Raw genomic sequence first — 12,868 nt, 5'->3', positions numbered from 1 at the left:
TTTTCAGTCAGGGTTTAGTCCTTCCCAGGCGTCTCTGGATCTTTTTCCTGGTTGTCTTTCATAAACTGTCTGCTGAGAGAAGTTTGTCATAGGTGCAGACTTTATATTGGCTTCAAATTGTTGTTAGGATGGATGGGGGACTCTGATCTTGGGTCAGTTTTAGTTTTACTTCCGCTTTATTTTACTAGACTCTAGACTGAGTGGTGCATTGTGAGCTGTAACTATTGCAACCTGGGATTCTGCAGGGAAGTTTCATCTGATAAGTTTTATCTCTGATATTCCTTTTCCACCTTTGCCAGGGCCAATGCCCAGTCTGGCCATTCCATATGTTTTTCACCGTTTTATGGAAATATTGATTCTACCTGCTGGTCTTAGACCAAGAATCACTTAACATCAGTGGTCAGAGGGCAGGAGGATGTTGTCAAAACAAGTTTTCAGATTAGTTGATGTGGTAAACCTAGATTGCTCCCAGTATAATCAACAGAACCACAAAGCTTTCTACAATGGATATGCCTAATCAGCAAAATGCAATTCAACATGCCTTCATCTTAGGGTAACCTCATTACCATTTTTGTCACAATTTTGTCACATTGCACTGACTTTCCACTTTCCACCCAAATTATTTAAAATTTCCTTCTGAAATTGAATATACAGTTTGTGTCTGTGTGTGTGCACACATTTTAAGCATTTACGCAGTAATATAAGCAGTTATATTTTTGTACATTAGACAGGAAGCATTACACAATATTAATTCACTAAAGTCTGCATACGGTCTGTGAAGGACTTGAAGTTCTCTGGAGGTGTGTTTGAGGGCCAGATGGCGTTTGTCCACAGGAAGTAGGCTGTGTCTATCGACTCATCTTCTGTCCTCCTGAAAGCTCTTGCCTCTGACTAACAGACAAGACAATCTCTCGAGAGCAGCAGTTCTGGTGTGTGTGGGAATTAGTGTTATATGTCCCATCTCACACTTTTCTGTATGTTCATCTAGATGTGAAAGGGTGTGTAAAACCTCAAGTGTTTCTGTCATGACTGACTCTTGTGACCGTTTTGAATTGAAAATCCCTCCTGCACAATTTTGCAGAATCACTAGATTTTTATTTTATTTTACAGAAGTCCACAACAATTCTAGAACAAAGGCTTTGTTTATGCTCATAGATGTCTATTTTTCATTAAACACTCTTTGATCGTTTGTAAGCATTACTGTGGCTGTTATATTAGCATCATTTTAGCAGCTCAGTGCCCATGACTGCCTCGTAGGCTCCTCACCTCTGTGAGGTGACACGTAATCTCATATCAGCTTCTGAGTACTTGTGTCTGAACACACAGAAACTGTTTGTTCTTTTCACAGTCTGTAACCGGAAAACCCTGAATGACAGTGTCTATGCTCATTATGATGTGCTGGGTAAGGGGTAAAGAGAACATCTGTTCCACCTGGAGGTTAGTTAGAGGGCATGACATCTTATTGCTGGTAGTGTCACGTCGGTTGATCTGTCAGTCTGTCGTTTTATCTCTCTGTTGTTCTGTCAATCTGTCTGCCATTCTTTCTATTTGTCTGTCGTTCTGTCTATCTATTTGTCGTTCTGTCTATCTGTCTGTCTGTCTGTTGTTCTGACATTCTATATATCTTTCTGTCTGTCATTTTATCTGTCTGTCTGTCATTCTATCATTGGTTCTATCCATCTATGGATCTATCTGTCTGTCATTCTGTCTGTCTGTCATTCTATCTGTCTGCTGTTCTGTCATTCTGTCTGTCTGCTGCTCTGTCGTCCAATTTATTCTGTCGTTCATTCTATCTATCTGTCATTGTATCCATCTGTTGTTCTATCGGTCGTTCTTTCTCTATGATAATAAAATACGTTTGAATATATGTTTATATTTATGTAATATCTATCTATCTATCTATCTATCTATCTAGGGAAGGGGAGGGAAGTTGTGGCCTAATGGTTAGAGAGTCGGACTCCCAATCGAAAGGTTGTGAGTTCGAGTCCCGGGCCGGCAGGAATTGTGGGTAGGGGGAGTGCATGTACAGTTCTCTCTCCACCTTCAATACCACAACTTAGGTGCCCTTGAGCAAGGCATCGAACCCCCAACTGCTCCCCGGGCGCCGCAGCATAAATGGCTGCCCACTGCTCCGGGTGTGTGCTCACAGTGTGTGTGTGTGTGTGTTCACTGCTCTGTGTGTGTGCACTTCGGATGGGTTAAATGCAGAGCACAAATTCTGAGTATGGGTCACCATACTTGGCTGAATGTCACTTCACTTCACTCACTTCACTTATCTATCTATCTATCTATCTATCTATCTATCTATCTATCTATCTATCTATCTATCTATCTATCTATCTATCTATCTATCGTGTTCTCCTCGATCCATTGCAGTCATCTATTAGTCTTTCTGTCACTCTCGCTTTCTTTATTTCTCCCCTTTTTATTTGTTTTTCATTTATAATGACTGTATGTGATAGCCCTTTTATCCTTTAACAATAGAGTAAATTAGCAAAGCAGCAGCTGCCTTCACTAATAAGACATACTTTACATATATACACACTCAAACGTGTGTGGGCATGGCATGCTTTCATCTGCATGTGACTGCGTTTGTGTGCTTATACAGAGAACTGTCGTGAGTGGATCAGGCATGGAATGATCTGTTCCTTAGCAACAGTCGCATCTGTAGAGTTTTTGTTCCTCTGCCCCACTTTGTACCCTTGCAACCTCTCCAGCAGATTCATACTGTTGCCAGATCTCTCTGCACTAACACTTAAAAACATTATTACATTTTAATAAAGTCTAAAACAGTGGTCATTACTTCATTAGCGGGGTTCTGAATCAAATAATTTTCTTACTCTGTATTTTCTTTATTTAGGATAGATACGTGGTATGTAATTAGCTTAAATTTGTTTAAAAGTGTGAAATTTGTTTGTTTTTTCATTTACAGTGAAAAATGCATGTACAAAATCCTATAGCATTTATATTATTAGCATCTGTAGTATATTCACTTGACCTTCCTAAATGTAAAAAAACATAAAACAGCAAACACACCTAATGTGCATTCATTGTTCGTCATTTTGTAGAAGTAGAGATTAAAAAAATGTTTTTTTTTGTTTTTTTTCTTGCAAACACTAGTATCCCAGGAGGACTTGAACATAGCAAAACAGCAGGACCCATATGTTTTACACAGAACTTCCCCGAAATGAATAGAGCCCTAGACAGTATTGTTAATGAAGAAAATGCAATTATTTAGTACAAGTTCCAACCAATTTTTAAATATAGTTTTTAACTGTTACTATTTAAAACACTGTCCGCTTCATGGATGTCTCTGACCTCCTTCAGGTAATGGATCCATCCTCCTGTGTGAAATGTGTTTACCGTTTGTGGTTGAATTAAAATGCTGGATATTCATGACAGTCAGTGCAAATAGACACTGCTGACACTGCTGTCATTCTGCTTAGATATCAGGTGCAGAAGAGATCACTGACTTTGACTTTAGTCTAGTTTCAGTCCTGAAAGAAAGAACTGGATTTGAATAGAACCAGAGAGCAATCTTAAAAATTTCAAATAGCAGGACTAACTCCCAACCATTGTGACTCATAGTCTGCTGGGGTCATCGCAAATTCAACTACCTATTCAAAACTGAAACCAAACCCTCTTGTACCCCTAAACAAAAGAGATGCTATGCTGTTTTTGATTAGAAATCCTAAAATGGAGTTGTCTTAACCATGAAAATGTGTCAGTTTATGTATATGTGACGTCACCCGTAGACTCTTGAAGTGTGTTTTTGAAGCCTAAAGTGTGTAGAGCGGGCCGTCGCCATCTTGGCAGTGCGTCACCGCGCGACTCTGCCGGACAATCAAAAATGGGCAAAAAGGCGGGAGCTAGTTGCTGAAGCCACACCCACCTAGCACGACGGCAGTGTCAGCAGCGGCAATCCACCTGTCACTCAAGTGGCTATGCCCTTAATTGTGCAGAACTTTAAGTCTTAATATAATTTAAACGGATGAGTTATAAAAAAATTCACCCCCCTCACAATTGTCATGAAGGGCAAAATTAGCTATTTAGACCAAAATCATTTTTTGAACCAGACTGTAAACATGTTTTTTCCTGCTGTAAAGTTGGGCATTTTAACATGGGGAGTCTATGGAACTGACTCCCTTTTGCAGCCAGCCTCAAGCGGCCAGTCGATGAATTGCAGTTTTAGTCACTTCCTTATTGGCCTCACGAGAGAGAAAGGGAGGTTGGCGCTCGGGGGAGTCTCAAAATTCACACACAAATGCAGTGAAGTTCACAGACCGCAAGCAGTTTGTAAATCAAGATATATGTGTGTGTGCATCAGAAATACATTTCTGAATCTTGCCCTGTGCATTTGTGAATCTTGAGTGCATTTGTAAATGTTGTTTGCATTTCTGAATTGTGTGTGTATTTCTGAATTTTGTGTGCATTTCTGAATTTTGCATGCATTTGTGAATCTTCTGTGCTTTTAACATTTTGTGTGTGCATTTGTGAATTTTGTGCGCTTTTGTGTATCCTGTGTGTGTATTTATGAATTATGTGTGTGCATGTATGAATCCTATGTGTGCATATGTGAATGTATTGTGTGCATTTATCTTTATTGAGACTCTTTTGGCTCCATATAAATAAAGAAAACATTAAATAATTCATACAGAAGAGTCATACACTACAGTTACATACAATTACATATGTAATGTAATGTCTCCAGAAGTTCAGTATACTACTGGCCACTACTCCAGTGGTTCCGAAATTGGGGTACATTTACCCCTATGCAGAGGTACTGCAGGGGGTATTTGACATAAAGTGAAGGGGAAAATCATCAAAGACTAGACTTACTGAAATATTACAGTAAAACCCACAGTATTAGATAGATTTACATGGGAGGCACTAATTGCAGCTCTTTGATCCTTTTTCTTATTGTATGTTATATTCTTTAAAATAAGGATTATAATGATAATTGCATCATACAGTAAGCTACAGTTTTTATGCAAAATGTTGAAGTCAGATAAATCAAATACTTTAATACCTGGATTACCTGGATACACAAATCAGGTAAATTGGGGTACTGAAGCCAAAAAAGTTTAGGGGACCACTGCTTAATTGTAAAAAGGTTACAATGATGACTTACACATTGGCAATTTGATGAAATTAATGAGAAAATCCATTCTGTTGTGAACAATTGCCAAGTGGTTTGGAGGTTTGTCCATGTTGTTTTGAGAATTTAATTTCTGTTTGAAGAAATGAGCCAAACCAATGGAGAAAAACTGTAAAATCTTTTCTAATTCGGCTTGCAGAGGATTTGGGGTTTATACCACAAACGTTTTCTAATAAAGTGTTGGCATGAAACTTTAGAGTTTGGGCTTTATCTCTTGTGGGTGTACAGTGTTGAAGTGTGTGGGGTGTTAGACAGTGGAGTGTTCTTGTGCTATATTTGATGTCCATTGAGTTCAGAATAAAAGTAGCTCTGTAGGGTTGCTTTTCTGTGGGAGCTGAGAGGCTGCAGACTCCTCTGCCCTTTTCAAAAAGACAAGCAGAGGCACAGAAAAAAAGCCCTCCTTCCCCTCTCACCCACACGCAGGTATCTTGCCTTATACACAGTCTCATTTGACATTGAATGCTTTGAAATCCAACAGATGGACAGAGATGTGGTTTTTATTTCCAAATCCTCCGCAATTTTTCTGCATGCATGCAACAGGATAATCAACTCTAGAAGCTTTTCTCACCCTCAGCACATCTCAGAGTAAATTTGAGCGGTCTGTTGCTCTATCATGTCGTCCTCTACTCACTTTTACTAATGAACACAAATGAAAACAGTTTAGTGGGATTTATCTGCATGACAATAACTATAAATGTGTTTAGCCAAAATGGTGTAAAAAGTAAAATTGCAAAAAATAAATGAGCAGTTTTGAAAAATCAAATAAAGTCTCCATCTCTTCCTCACCCACACAGATTCATCCAAAGGGATAACTTAGTAAAATATTAATAAATCAAATCCTTTTGCATGGAAGCAGTCTAGAGACTGACTTAACATCAAGATGAAATGTATCAAGTAACATTTTGTAGCCTCTCAGTCCCAGCAGATATTGTTGAGACTTACCTAAAACCGTAAACTATGCAGTAAACTAGGTAGAAAGGATACTAAAGCTGTAAACAAGACAGTAGTGTTGTAGCTATACAATTCTAAACTTTTCTTTAAACCAGCAAATTATTCATATATTTGAACATTTATGTAAAAAGAAGTCAAAATGTTTACAACGGTAACTTTGAAATTTACACCAAACTTTAGACGGACCCTAAAACTCGAAACAAGCTAGTATGGTTGTGTTTTTAGCACTAAAATTGTATAATTATTGTAAACTAAGCTTCTTAAAAAAATTCAAGTAGCTGAAATATTTGTTTTAAAAACGAAAATATGAAATTTTATGGTAAATTTGCAACAAAGGGCACTTAAACTATAAAGCTATTAAAAACTTTAAGCTTCTTAACATTTTTTAAAATAAAACTGTAAACAAGCATAGAAGTTTGTTTTAAAACTGAAATATGAAGTTTTACGGTACGCTTGTGACAAAGGACACTAAAACTGTAAACAAGCCTGTTGGTTTTAGCACTAAAATAGGCAAGCGTGGATTTTTGAAACAAAAAGGTAAAACTTTTATTGACAACAAGGTGAGAAATATGAGGTTTTAATATTTTAAACCATAACCTTTACTGTGGAAAGAAGTTGAGGGTAGAAATGTTTGTGGTTTAAACCCTATAACAGTAAATATATATCTTCTCTTAAAAGGAAATATATACCATGAGCTCAATTTGGCACAAACAGAAATATAGGCTTTATTCACTATTCTCAGCTGTTTACGCTGTTATTAGTAATAACTTCTGTTAGGGTTACAGGGTCAAAGCAGAATCATGATCCCATGTGTGCAAGTCAAAGTGCAGAGGTCAACACTGAATGTTAGGCTCAGTGTTATTGCTTCAGTCTGTGCACTGGCTTTATACTTAAAAAGATTTACTAAATCAAAACTCTTTTCAAGGCCAGATGAAACTGCCCTCTGTGTCTCGATGTTTCTTCTCTTTTTCATTCTCTATCTTTCTCAGTCTTCAGCTGTCTTATTTCTTGTTTCACACACTTGAAGAACAAGAAAAGGCTTTGTGTGTGTGTGTGAATTCTGAGCCAGAAGAAAGCTTTAAGGATAAGATTAAGGGACCTGTGTGTGTGTGTGTGTGTGTGTGTGTGTGTGTGTGTTTGTGTGAAGCATTACATCATCATATCAGGTCAAGAGAGATGCAGTACTGAGTGACACACAGATCAGCTGCTCTCTCTTGCTCTTCATTAGAGGAATGTTCAAATATCCATTACATTTTTTGTCTGTTTTCTAGTTTTGTCTGTAGATGTCATAGTAAATGTCTCTCTCCTGTTACAGTTCTTGGTAGATGACATCACATGTCATTTTCACAATAGCTAACCATAAGTATTATACTTTGAAATTAGTCCCATAGCATTTGTTACAGATGTGAATGATACTTTAAATCTTGCGGATTGAGCAAATTCTGCAGAAAGGTGTAGATTGTTGTTTTACTTGCTTTGCTTTGTTTATTAATAAACAAGAGAAAATTTGTTATATAAGATAGATATAGATAGATGTAAATGAAACTTTGTGTGATGTGTAATGTACCTTTGTATTGAACTATAATACATGTCGTTTACAATGCCGTCTTAAAAAGTAAGATTTAATTCAAATTTGATCAGTTATTTTTATTGTATATCTATAGTTTAAAGTTCAATGTTATTATGTTAATGTTAAATTTTAGAAATAAAATGTGTTTATATAAGCATTATATACAGTTATTTATACTACAATTTTTTTATATTTATATGTTCGTTATGTTGAAAAAATGATGACCATGTTATTTTTCATCTACCTGTGAACTCTTCAGGTAAAATAAACCTATCTGTACATGTCTTTTAGCACAGGAACCAATCTGATTCAACCAATCAACTGGAATAGATAGTTTGGACTTCAAAGAGGGTGCATTCTGTTACATAAGCAGAGAGCAGAGAGGATTCTGGGAGAGCCCCTCCGGCAGGACACTAACAACATAGCACTTACTGTGAGCAAGGGCTTATGGGAAATACAGACATATCAACTAGAGAACACAAGTAGAGAGGAAATGTGTAGCTTTAGCATCACATATTCATGAAATGACAAAGATGGCATAAATATTCATGCAGATTTCCTCACACTAAGGTCACAATGAAGCTAAAGAGGTCTGAAGTGTCCTCCAAACCTCCTTTTCATCCTTCCATCCCTCTTTCTTTCTCTCTCTGTGTATAGATTGTGACAAGTAAGCTCTTTAATCTCTCCGTCCTGCTCTTATTCTCTCCTGCCGTGAGTCGACTGCTAACATCCCTTCCAGCTAAACTGTGTGTGTGTGTGTGTGTGTGTGTGTGTGTGTGTTCGGAAAGGCTCCTTGAGTCTCATCAGGAATTCACCTGGAGATATCTCTGCACCAAACACACACACACTTTCTCTCAACACTTAGAAAAATGATTCGTATCACTTTACACAACAGGGGACATCCTCTTTCTTACAGACACTCACACACACATACTATGTGGTGATCCCCACTCAAGTGAAAGCGATATTAACACACACTTGAGAATACACATAAAGGCTCCCTTGTGTTCTTGTGAGAATTAGTATGTGAGAAGTTGTGATGAGTGCGTGTGTGTGAGCACAGACTGCAGCTTGGCAGGAGGGTGATTGGAAATATCATCTTGGCTGCTATACCTCTTTATTCCCTTTATCTTTGGGTGAGTTCGAGCATCGCTATGCTTACTCAATTTATTTTGGCTTACCTTGATAACATACCACTGAAAATTATGTGTATAGTTTTCAATAAAAGTTTTTCACTTTTCAATAAAATAACTTCTTTATGTCTTTAATTCATATTTATTTCAACTTCTGTATAATATGTTGAAGACAAGCAAACATGTAAATATGTAAGGACAATTTGCTGTTGTTTTTGGGATTTTGTGATTTCAGATGCGCCACCCATGATCCGATGATCATAACAGCCAAGTTATTTATTTTTCTATATATATATATATATCTTGATATATATCTTGTTGAAAAGTTTGAGGATGGTAAGGTCTTAATATTTTTGAAATAGGTCTTTTATATTCACCAAGTCTGCTTTTTTTTTACCTAATATTATTAAATACTTTTACAGTAAAAAAATGTTTTCTATTTTAATATATTTTAAAAGTAATTAATTCCTGTGATGCAAAGCTGAGTTTTCAACAGCCGCATTATTCCAGTTTTCAGTGTCACATGATCCTTCAGAAATCATTTTAATATGCTGATATGCAGCTCAAGAAATGTTCATAATATTATTATTATTGCTCAGTTAATAAATTTTTTTTGATTCATTTGTTTCCGTAATTCATTGATTTATTGAAATTTATATTGCACTTATTTGAAATTGAAATCTTTTATAAAATGCCTTTACTGTAACTTTGGAAAAATGTAATGTATATTTTATTAATAAAAGTGTTAAAATGTCCTCTTACTGACTGACCCTATTTATTTGTTTGTTTCTTACTTTATGTATAAAGACACATTTTCTGTTATACAGGCCTATATGCTTTCATATACATTGTATATGTATCAAAAGTGGAAGTGTTTTCATATTCGTGATCACAAGTGATTCTATATAAATGCAGAGAGACGCCAGTTTGTACTTAGTCTGCAAACTGTGGCTTTGACCTCTGAACTCTGTCTCAACGATTTGAAACATTTCACACTGAGAGTACGAACCTGACAGTCAATTTCACACACACCATTCCATCAATTATGTCTTGTTGTCGAAAAATAGCGGTCATGCATTGGTGTCCTTGTGACAATAAAAGTTACCTTTAAGTTCATTAGCGATGAGTTAGTTTGATTGAATGGTTCATCTGAGAATATTTCAGTGAGTGTGTGACAGATGATGTCAGTGTCTCTGTATGTGTCAGTGACAGAGATAAACAGACACATCATGCTCATAGTGGAAAGAACATGTTTAGAGCTTTACGCACATGTGCTTGCCACTCCTCTCATCCTACATGTTTGCACTCGCGTGACCTAATTACAGCACTGCTGATGATGGTTATTTTCTCTCTCTCTCTCTCCCTCTCTCTGTTCTTGTGTGTTCATGTGTTTTTGTGTATCTGCTATTCCCAGCTTGCTTTGGGAGGCTGCTAAACAAAGCCCTGTGGGAGTCGGTCTGCTGCGCTCTATCTCGCATCACCAAGGCAACAGAGCCGCTCCCTCTGTGAAGCTGACATTTCCGGGAACTATACGAGAGAGTGTGTGTGTAAGGGTCTTTATGGATTTAACATCAAAGTGAATGGTACACACTGGGTTTCCTCTCATTTAGATGCTGATCTGTATTGCTTCTTGCATTTCTGTCTTGTACTTTCATTACAGACCTGCAGAAGAACTGCTTTGTTTCTATCTGTTGTGTGAACAATCACAACAGGTTTTTCATTGGCCAAGCATGACATTTGTATTTGTGGTTCTTGGCTGGTTTTGCTTCGTGATCCAATGGAAATACATAATGGCACTATTATTGTTTATCGTACAACACACAAACGCACACAAAAAAACATTCAAATGTATATTACCATATACTGCATACTGGGCTCAGCTTTATGAAAATATGACACCGGTTTAAATTCATTTCAATGGAAATTAATTAGGTAAAATTAATTTTGTGAATGCAATTTACATGTAAATCCAAATGTAATGTAGTATGTACTTTGTGTAGGTTTGTTGATAGATTTTGAGGATGAAGGCATGTTGTGTAACCTGTTCCTGTTGGTACTGGTCTAATTTGGTTAGTTTCTACCTAATTGTGGGTGATATGAGTGATATACTTTTTTTTTTTTGGTAGTAAGTTGTTGTAATGAAAGTTACGGCATACATTTAAAAAAATATATATTTGGATACATTTTTTTAAATAATTTAAATTGATTCTTTACACTTGAAGAATTATATTGCAAGTAGATTCCACTTTAATGATCAGCCAGTCAGGCACTGTTATTTTCAAGTAATCTCATCATTGTGTTGACATCATTGTGTTACTAGTTTATTTTGAAAGGCTTGTTGTAGTCATATCTTAATTCTGCTGGTGTTGTGTAATACTTTAAAGTTTCATGCTCCACTTGGTATGACATCATTGTGCTAAATCATTTACACTATCTCTGCAGCACTGGGGCATTATAGGAAAGCATGGATGAGCCACATTCGGCTCCTCAAGGATAAAAACTTCCACTGATCCTCACTCACTGTATGGGTGAGACTGTTTAGCTGCCTGAGATGTGCAACATTTTCTAATTTTAACATTTACTTTCAGAAAAAAAAGAAAGAGAGATGGTTTTGTGAAATCGGTCCCTGACTGGTGAAAGAGTTTATACAGTGAATCCAAGAGACTGCTTTCTGTTCCAGAGACATATTACATAGAGATCTGTGTATGACACGTTCTGCTCGAGTCTCCGGGTCTTGTGATGTTTGTCCGAAGTGTCTCGTAACTGTCTGAAACGCTGGAATCATTTTTTCCGTCTCCCTATGTGGAGAAGGAGAGAGTGAGAGAGCAAGGAATGATGGAATGCTATGTGTGATATGTCAGACTAACTTTAGCATTCTGTCCTGTTAGTTAGTGTCTCCTCCGCTCTGGAAATTCCCTGGTCCTTGTTGCCACAACGAAAGCACTGAAGAGGGAGATCCAGACAGAGGCAGCGATAATGAAGGTCAGAGGCCATGTGTAGCTGGTGATGTCATGGAGAGAGCGGAAACAAGGAGTGTTTATGAGCGGAGATAGGGCAGCGGTTGACATCTCGGGAACACTCACTCCCTCTGTCTATTTGTTTCTCTCTTTTCTTTCCCTCTGAACTCACACACACATTTACATGGTCGCAATGACCATTGACCTTTGACATAAACAGCATATCAATATAAACGGCACACAAACAGCTGAGTCTCATGTTCAAGGTTTCTGTGCACACCATAAACATTTAAAAAGATATTAGACTTATTATTTTCTGTCTTTCTAGTAGCAACAAAGACAATTGGAGAAATAATGGCTGGTTTCAGACAGGTTTCCTAAATAGAAAACCTTCTCTGCCATTAATCAAAACAGTCTTGCCCGAAAATCCAAAAGTTATTGTCCAAGCAAACAGACTGCAATTCCATGTGATACCAGTAGTAGTGCAGAAATTAAACATTTCACCCTTGAGAATGGATAGGATAATTTATTTGAATTATTTTAACTATAGTTAAAATACCATAGTTAGGGCATAGTTGTTTCTAGTATAAAACCAAAATAAGTTGGTACTATAAATAATGGATTCAGTATCGTTATTGTTAACTAAAACAAAAAATAATTTTAGTTAAATTAGGTAAAATATTAGAAAAAAAATTTTCATTTGATGAACTCGAAATGCTGCCTTGGCTACTCAGATAAGTTTAATGTGAAGTAATAAAAATACTGGAACTGAAATAAAATTAAAGGTTTAATTAAAAACAACAAAAAAGTCAAAACCAAATAACAAATGACTTTAATACGAAAACTTTAAATATGACTTGAAAATATAACAGGCAAAGCTTATAAAAATGTAATCAATACTAGAATAGTATATAAATAATACTGGATTTTCTTCTTTACATAAGGAGCTTTTAGTATCTCTGGATTGTGTAATTTATTTTTAATGGCAAGTCACAGTTTTATTTTAGTGACAATAACAAACTAGTATTTGCACAGAAATTAAGGGTTGTTTTACTGAAGTGGACTTGGATTTTGATATGCTCAAAAAACAACAACAACA

The 12,868-nt window shown here is 36.5% G+C and overlaps 1 pseudogene; it reads left to right on the top strand.

Moving 5' to 3' along the window:
- The window catches only part of LOC132155380 (EEF1A lysine methyltransferase 4-like), a 58,445-nt pseudogene that overhangs the window by 11,046 nt on the left and 34,531 nt on the right, over positions 1-12,868 (top strand).

The sequence above is a fragment of the Carassius carassius genome, chromosome 12 (assembly GCF_963082965.1).
Source record: "Carassius carassius chromosome 12, fCarCar2.1, whole genome shotgun sequence".
Taxonomy (NCBI): domain Eukaryota; kingdom Metazoa; phylum Chordata; class Actinopteri; order Cypriniformes; family Cyprinidae; genus Carassius; species Carassius carassius.
This window is presented reverse-complemented; position numbering and strand designations above follow the sequence as displayed.